The following is an 8,447-nucleotide window of genomic DNA, read 5'->3' as shown; positions in this document are numbered from 1 at the left end:
ATCATTCCAGTAGTACAGCCATAGAGTTTTCTTTGTCAAAATACGGAAGTGTATTATCATCGCCTGAAGCAGCATGGCATAATGGATAGAGCATGGGCCCGGGTGTCAGAAGGTCATGGGTTCTAATCCCAGCTCTTCTACTTGTCTGTTGTGTGACCTTAGGCCAGTCACTTAACTTCTCTGTGCCTCAGTTGCCTCATCTGTAAAATGGGAAGTGAGCCGATGAGCTTCATGTGGGACAGGGACTGTGTCTGACCCGATTTGCTTGTATCCACCCCAGCTCTTAAAACAGTGCCTGGCATATAGTAAGCGCTTAACAAATACCATCATTATAATAATAACAATAATAATGATGGCATTTGTTAAGCGCTTACCATGTGCAAAGCACTGTTCTAAGCACTGGGGGGGATACAAGGTGATTTCAGGTTGTCCCACATGGGGCTGACAGTTGTAATCCCCATTTTACAGATGAGGTAACTGAGGCTCAGAGAAGTTAAGTGACTTGCCCAAGGTCGTACAGCAGACATGTGGCAGAGCTGGGATTCGAACCCATGACCTCTGACTCCAAAGCCCGTGCTCTTTCCACTGAACCATGCTGCTTCTGTAATTATGTTTATGATTCTGTAATTTATGATTATGAAACTTCAGTCTCTGACCTCAACTCTCCCATGCTACTGCTGCGCAGCACTGGTGAGTTTTGAGTTGTAGCAGATTGCCTACCACTCTCTAGCCACTGGCCAAGCTAGGAATGTAATGAATATGCTTCTGCATGACTCTCCCTCCTGTAGCCGAGACCAGAAGAGTACTGGAAACTCTCCAGGTGCCATCCTGAGAGGTGCTCAATAAACATTCTAAATGAAGATGAAGTTTGAATCTTTAGAACACACTTTTCTCAATGGTATTTGTTAAGCGCTTACTATATGCCAGGTATTGCACTCAGTGCTGGGGTAGGTATCAGATAATCAAGTTGGACACCTTCCATGTCCCAAATGGGCTAGCAGGTTTAATTCCCATTTTCCAGATGAGGCAACTGAGGTAAAGAGAAGTTAAGTGACTTGACCAGGATCACAAGCAGAGCCAGGTTTAAAACCCAGGTCCTCTGATTCCCAGGCTTGTTCTCTTTCCATTAGGCCATGCTGCTTCCCATATGAATATCAGCCCTCCCAGAGATGGCCCTATTTAAAGCTAGAAGGTTCTTACCGCGTTCCCTGAAGCTCAGGGAATAAGATCTTCCAGACCGGATGTTTCTCTAGCCCTCACTTGTTCCAAGAAAGTATCAACCAGTCAATATATCCCCCCAAATTAACTCCCCCGACTGCCTTAAGTCTCAAACGGAGGACGGGCAATTTTCAAAAATAGCTAGTTTCAACCTCTCCTACACTGCATCCTTTTCACAGTTCTGCACAGCTTGCCGTTTGTTTGAATTCTAGAGTAAATGCATTAGTAACGGAGCCAGAATGAGTAGTGGTTGGCTCTATATGACCCCAGCCCATGCCCACGGGGATAGAAGTGCAAGGTTTCTCCAAAGTAGTCCTGACCCTCTTGCTTAGAGGAAAGGAAATATTTATGGCTTTAAAGACCGTGGCTATTTAAAGAACACTCCAGCATGCTTTATTTTATCAATTGCCCTTTTGTTGAAGTGGGAGTCCAGTGAAGAATATTCATAGCTTGGAGAAATCTGCAGCGAGAACACTAACGGTGCAATAAATTACATCCACCCCACTGAAGTTATTTTAGGACCTGCTGTGCCTAAAGGAGCCAAATGCATTTCATTGAAAAAGTTCAGTGTGTTCAGAGAGTGCAACGGTTGCCTGGGCCTTCTTTGAGAAGGTTATGGAAATGTCAAAACACCATTCTGGGACACCACCTCTCCTGGCACTGGCAACAGCGGGATTTTGAGTCCCCTCCTTTATGAGTCTTTCTCTCTTCTTGCGGCTCTCACCACTTTCACAGCTCTCTTGAAATCCCACCTTCTCCAACCAGCCATCCCAGGAGTCTCGGAACTGTAAGCTCCTTGTGGGCAGGAAAGGGGTCTACCAACTCTGTTATATTGCATTCTCCTAAGCGCTTAGTTCAGTGCTCTGCACACAGTAAATGTTCAATAAATACTACTGACTGACACACTCAGCCAATGGATTTATTCTGACTACCCTCTTTATAAATTTTGGTAGAATGTAAGCTCTCTGTAAGCAGGCACTGTGTCTCGTGCTTGTATTGTACTTTCCCAAGTGCTTAGAACAATGCATTGCACCTGGGGCGGGGCGCTCAATTAATACCTTTCCTAATGCTCCAACTACAATGATTAGTGGAGTTGGCAGAGAGGAGGGAGATGATGATGATGGGCATGATGGTGAAATCCTATATCTTACCTCCTATTCAGGGCATCAAAACAGCATGGCATAGTGGATATACCATAGGCCTAGGAGTCATAAGGTCATGGGTTCTAATCCCCACTCCGCCACTTGTCTGCTGTGTGACCTTGGGTAAGTCACTTTACTTCTCTGTGCCTCAGTTACCTCTTCGGTAAAATGGGGAATGAGAATGTGAGCCCAGTGTGGGACAAAGACTGTGTCCAACCTGACTTAATTGTATCCACCCCAGAGCTTAGTACAATGCCTGGCACAAAGTAAGCACTTAACAAATACCACAATTATTATCATTATTACTATTATTATTATTGCTTACACCTGAAAGCATCCAACTAAAGATGGACTAAATAAAATCATATAAATTAACTTTCACCAAAGGAGATAGAAAGAAAATTGCATTTTACCCATCTTTTTTTCTCTTCTTCTAGAATGGCTCCTAATTAGAGTCACCAACCAAATCACCAATCTCTTCACTCACTCAATCAATCAATGGTATTTACTGAGGGTTTGCTGTGTGACCAGCCCTATACTAAGCAACTGGGAGAGAACAATAAGGTAGGGAGACAATAGTCTCCAACTATTGCTGACTTGTTGCCAACCTGTACTTCCCAAGCGCTTAGTACAGTGCTCTGCACAAAGTAAGCGCTCAATAAATATGACTGAATGACTGACTGAATGAATGAATCATCTCAATAGAGTCCTTGTAGGGAGAGGGACAGAATTCCTCCCCTTCTTCCTCTCAGGGGCCAAATGATTTTGAGAGGCCGCTGTGTTCCTCCACCTCCAACGTCCCCTACTCCCCCTTCATCACTTTTCCAGCAAGGTTGCTGCCAGTATGGAAGTCATGAATAATAATAATAATAGTATTTGGTTAGCACTTACTATGTGCCAGGCACTAAGCAGTGGGATAAATATAAAATAATCAGGTTGGGCACAGTCCCTGTCCCACATAGGGCTCACAGTCTTAATCCCCATTCTACAGATGCAGGAACTGAGGCATGGGGAATTGAAGTGACTTCCCCAAGGTCACACAGCAGACAAGTGGCAGTGCTCTGCACAAAGTAAGAGTTCAATAAATACCACTGACTGAATGATGTGGCAGAGCCAGGATTAGAACCCGGGACCTTCTGACTCCCATGCTTTAGTCACTGGGCCTTGTGTTTCTCAAGCACTGAAGGCCAGTGATACCAGGAGCACTATTTGCTCCTTTAGCTTCGAACATCTTAACCCAAAAGAATCAATCCATCAGCTTTATTTATTGAGTGCCTATTCTGTACTGTAACACTGTAACAAAACACTTGCGAGTGTACAGTTGAGTAAATATGATTCCTGCCCTCAAAGTTCTTACAATTTAGCTAGCGAGACAGACACAGTGTGGCTCAGTGGAAAGAGCTCGGGCTTTGGAGTCAGAGGTCATGGGTTCATATCCTGACTCCACCAATTGTCAGATATGTGACTTTGGGCAAGTCACTTAATGTCTCTGCGCCTCAGTTACCTCATCTGTAAAATGGGGATGAAGACTGTGAGTCCCACATGAGACAACCTGATTACCTTGACCCCCAGCGCTTAGAACAATGCTTTGCACATAGTAAGCACTTAACAAACACCATTATTATTATTATTATTAGATAAATTCCAGATAGGAGGAAGTAACACAGTGTGAAGGTATGGTATGAGGTGTGTGAATACCCAAATACGTAGATGACAAAGAAGGGCTGAAGTGGGAGCTGTGGAGGAGATCACTGAGGGAGGGGGAGGGTTAATGAGAGAAGGTCTCCTGAAGGAGATGTAAAGAGCCTTAGAAGAGTTTTAAAGGTGCAGAAAACAGTCCTGGCCAGATGTGAAAGGAGGAGGACTTCTACGCAAGAGGGAGGTATGAGATCATCATGGGGAGAGACCATAATAAAAATAATTATTATGGCATTTATTAAGTGCTTACCACGTGCAAAGCAGTGTTCTAAGTGCTGGGGAGGCTACAAGGTGATCAGGTTGTCCCTCATGGGGCTCACAATCTTAATCCCCATTTTACAGATGAGGGAACTGAGGCACAGAGAAGTTAAGTGGCTTGCCCAAATTCACACAGCTGACAAGTGGTGGAGCTGGGATTTGAACCCATGACCTCTGACTCCAAAGTCCGGGCTCTTTCCATTGAGCCATGCTGCTTCTCTATGAGACCCACTGAGTAGGTTGGCTTGCCTTGTCTTGCGCTGTCAAGTTGTTCCTGACCCATAGTGACACCACGGACACATCTCTCCCAGAACACCCCGCTCTCCATTTGTAATCATTTTGGTAGTGGATCCATAGAGTTTTCTTGGTAAAAATACAGAGATGGCGTATCATTGCCACCTTCCGCACAGTAAACTTGAGTCTCCGCCCTCGACTTTGTCATGCTGCTGCTGCCCAGCATGGGTGAGTTTTGATTTGTAGCAGATTGTCTTCCACTCGCTAGTCACTGCCCAAGCTAGGAATAGAATGGGTAGGCCTCTGCTTGACTCTCTCTCCCAAAGCCAGGACTGGTAGAGTATTGAAAACTCTCCAGGTGGGACCCTGAGAGGGGGAGGTTGGCTTAGGAGGAGTGAAATGTGTGAGTTGGGGAATAGTAGGAGAAGAGAGAGGATAGGTAGGAGAGAGAGAACTGATTGAATGCCTTAACAACAAAGGACAGGAGTTGCAGCTTGATGTGGAGAGGAATGGACAACCACTGGAGGTTTTTGAGGAGTGGGGAGAAGTGAGGAGGATGATGTTTTAGGAAAATGAACTAGGCAACTGGAAGTGGGGAAAACCAGAGTCAGAGAGGTCAGTAAGGAAGCTGATGGAGGTCAGTGAAGGGGATGAGGAAGCAACTTAGCTTCTCGAGAAGGAAAAAGTCCCTTTCATGCGGACCAAAGACCATGCCCCCTGTGGACCCAGGCAGTATACTGGAGGGAGGATAGGGTAGGCAACTTCCAGGGCCCAATCACCAGAAAGATCACTACAGCAATGACTGGGAATAGCAGCTCTGCTATCTGGCAGGTCCAGTTGATGAACAACCAGTCATCTAACATCAGTGGTTTTCAGGTCCCTAACACTTAGAACAGTGCTTGGCACATAGTAATCACTTCACAATTACCATAATTATTATTATTACATGTCTCAGAAGTGTTGCCAAAACCTTCTAGGTATTCACCCCTCCAATTGGATCTAGATCAAGCACTTATGAACTCATTTACACCTTCCTCAATGTCCGTATGTACGTACACACACAACCACACACACACACACACACACACACACACACACACACACACACACCCAGTTTCCCCTCTGACGTCCAGAGAGGAGTCACCTGACACATTTTCATCAACATGGAGAGAAAATGAGACTCAGTGAACAATGATAAAAAACCGAGAGACACTGAAGCTTCTTCCTCAGGACCCTTGAATATTCCCTCAGATTTAATGGATCTATCCTAGAGTAAAGAAATAATAATGATAATAATAATAATAATAATAATGGTATTTGTTAAGCACTTACTATGTGCAAAGCACTGTTCTAAGCGCTGGGGAGGTTACAAAGTGATCAGGTTGTCCCACTGGGGGCTCACAGTCTTAATCCCCATTTTACAGATGAGGTAACTGAGGCCCAGAGAAGTTAAGTGATTTGCCCAAAGTCACACAGCTGACAGTTGGCAGAGCCAGAATTTGAACCCATGACCTCTGACTCCAAAGCCCAGGCTCTTTCCCCTGAGCCATGCTGCTTCTCCACTCCAGCTTATTCCTACCTCCCCAGAGGGGCCTGGCTGACTTCTGGGGAGGAGGAAGAAGCGGGGCTGGGAACTCAAGGAACCCAGGATCGGTCAAACCTTGAAATCGCTGGAGTGATTTGGGAAAAAGGAGAGTGGGAATTAAGTGGCAAACAGAGACGGTGCCAACAGGGATGAGTATGTGTCTTCCGAGAATCTCCCTGACAGGAAACCAGAAGTTCGGACAGCAAAGCTCTTTGTAAATTTCAGTATGACTCTGTCCTTCCATAGCCAAGAATACCACCAAAGAATGAGTCATGGAATTAATGCTTATGCAGGTTACTTTGTTATTCCTAGTGTGTATCTGTTATTCTAAATAACTATCCAGATATAGAATGAAAGTTCCTAGAAGGCAAGGACTGTTGGCTTTGCTCTGTGCAGCATTTCCAACTGTGTCATAGCATCTGATGTTTACAACTAGTTTCCCTGAACATGAATAAATGAAACAGGGAGTTCTAACTCTCTGATTCTGGACAGATGGCTTGCATCTATTTCATAGAGGAAATCATCTATCATGCGAACTGTATTGTGTCTGCACCGTATTAGACCCTGAAACAAACCACATTGAAAGACGTCAGAAATTTCCATTTACAAGGCCCAGCCATTTTGAAAGACTTAATAATCTAGCTCATTTCATCTGCTTATTTGAAAACCGTACAAAAGATGCAGGAACAAAGCCTGAAATTGTCTTTCCTCTGGGGCTGTAGAGGAACAATTGTCTTGCAAACATCTTTTTGGACTAACTCTAGAGTACTGGATGTAAAATGTTAGCATTAGTAGATTTTTCAGGAACTGAAACTCAAAACAGATAAGGCTAAACAATACATCCATCAGCTAAAGGTTTGGTTCTATTTTGTAGATGCCCTTTTTAAAAAGAATAGCCTTTTCCTGAAAATGCACGTCAAGTCACCCAACACTACCAAGTTGCTTAAGAGGCTGATGTTCAGAATTTTATTTTTCCTAGCCAAGTGTTAAATGTAGCAATGAGCTACATTTAATATTCAGTACCCTACTGAACACAGAGTGGGGGCTTAATAAATACTGATGATGATAAACTATGATTTTGAGCATTTATTAGCTAGAGCCCAATAACTTAAATTTCATGTAGACTAGTCAGAGTAGCATTGGAAATTGATCTTACACAATGAGCTCTGATTAAAAACATTGTTTTCAAACGAAGGAGTGACTCTTTTCAGAATACTGCGGATCAAGGAAGGAACAAAAGGAGTGATAAATTTCACCCGAAATTTCCTCCAGGAACAATCAAAAAAATTTATTTTGGATCATTAGAAAAAATACATGGAAAATTCTTGGCAACAATTAAAAAGCAAGGAAACAAATTCTTGATATTTCAGGAGAGTCTCCCTTAATTGAGTCCCAAAATGAATATTAGAGAAGTTCACTCATATAGAAATAGTCCCCAGGCCAAGCAGTTTCCTAAACTACGGGAAGTCTGGCCCAAGTAAAACACTATGGGGAATGTATTTCATGCCTGCCTACCCAGGTTAAACTAAAGCTGGATTGATTCAGAAACCTGGAAATAGAGGATGATCTGAGAGTAGCCAAAATGGACTTGGTGCAATCCAAAGATAATTGCAATCTACAGGTGGATTAATTCGATTAGTCCTGCCTCCCCTCCAGGCTCCTTTCCGGGTGATCAGGTCTGGTTTCATCACACTTCCAGGAGAAAGTGCTTGTGAATCATCTATGTTGTCGTAAGTCCAAAACGTGCAAGCACTGATAGGGGAAAAGGGAGCAAAAGCAATAGATTCCACCAACTCATGAGAGAATGTGTTGAATATCTAGTCTCCAAGAAACAAACTCAAATATTTATTCCCTGATCTGGCCTGAAGTGTTTCCCCAGTTGACTCTTTCAATCTGACAATACCGGGGGATAGGCTCCCGAGTGACTTCCAAATTACCTCCAAATTAACTATATGTATATATACTATATACTGGGGGATAGGTTGCAGAGTGACTTCCAAATTACCTCCAAATTAACTATATATATATAGATAGATATAGATATACACACACACATATATACATACACTAGAGAGAGTATACTATATACTATGCTATATATATATATATACTATATAGTATATATACTATATACTACATGTATGAACTATATACATATATATATTCTGAAAAAAATCACTCCCTTTGAGCTCATAGGGAGTTTTTATTCAGAGCTCATTATGAAAGATCAATTTCCAATGCTACTTTGACTAGTCTATATAAAATTTAAGTTACTGGGTTCTAGCTAATGAATACTCAAAATTATAATTTAT

General features: G+C 43.0%; 2 non-coding genes across 2 annotated transcripts; both read right to left on the bottom strand.

The window, feature by feature from the left end:
* Window positions 1-700: 700 nt before the first annotated feature.
* Window positions 701-838, bottom strand: LOC119934156. The gene has a single exon (XR_005452870.1). It is a non-coding gene; the product is annotated as a small nucleolar RNA SNORA7 (small nucleolar RNA).
* Window positions 839-4,788: 3,950 nt separating this feature from the next.
* On the bottom strand, window positions 4,789-4,926 carry LOC119934048. Its single transcript, XR_005452851.1, has one exon. It is a non-coding gene; the product is annotated as a small nucleolar RNA SNORA7 (small nucleolar RNA).
* Between the last annotated feature and the right edge of the window lie 3,521 nt (window positions 4,927-8,447).

The sequence above is a fragment of the Tachyglossus aculeatus genome, chromosome 1, assembly GCF_015852505.1.
Source record: "Tachyglossus aculeatus isolate mTacAcu1 chromosome 1, mTacAcu1.pri, whole genome shotgun sequence".
Lineage (NCBI taxonomy): Eukaryota > Metazoa > Chordata > Mammalia > Monotremata > Tachyglossidae > Tachyglossus > Tachyglossus aculeatus.
Note: the sequence above shows the minus strand (reverse complement) of the source record. Positions and strands in the feature narration are given on the sequence as shown.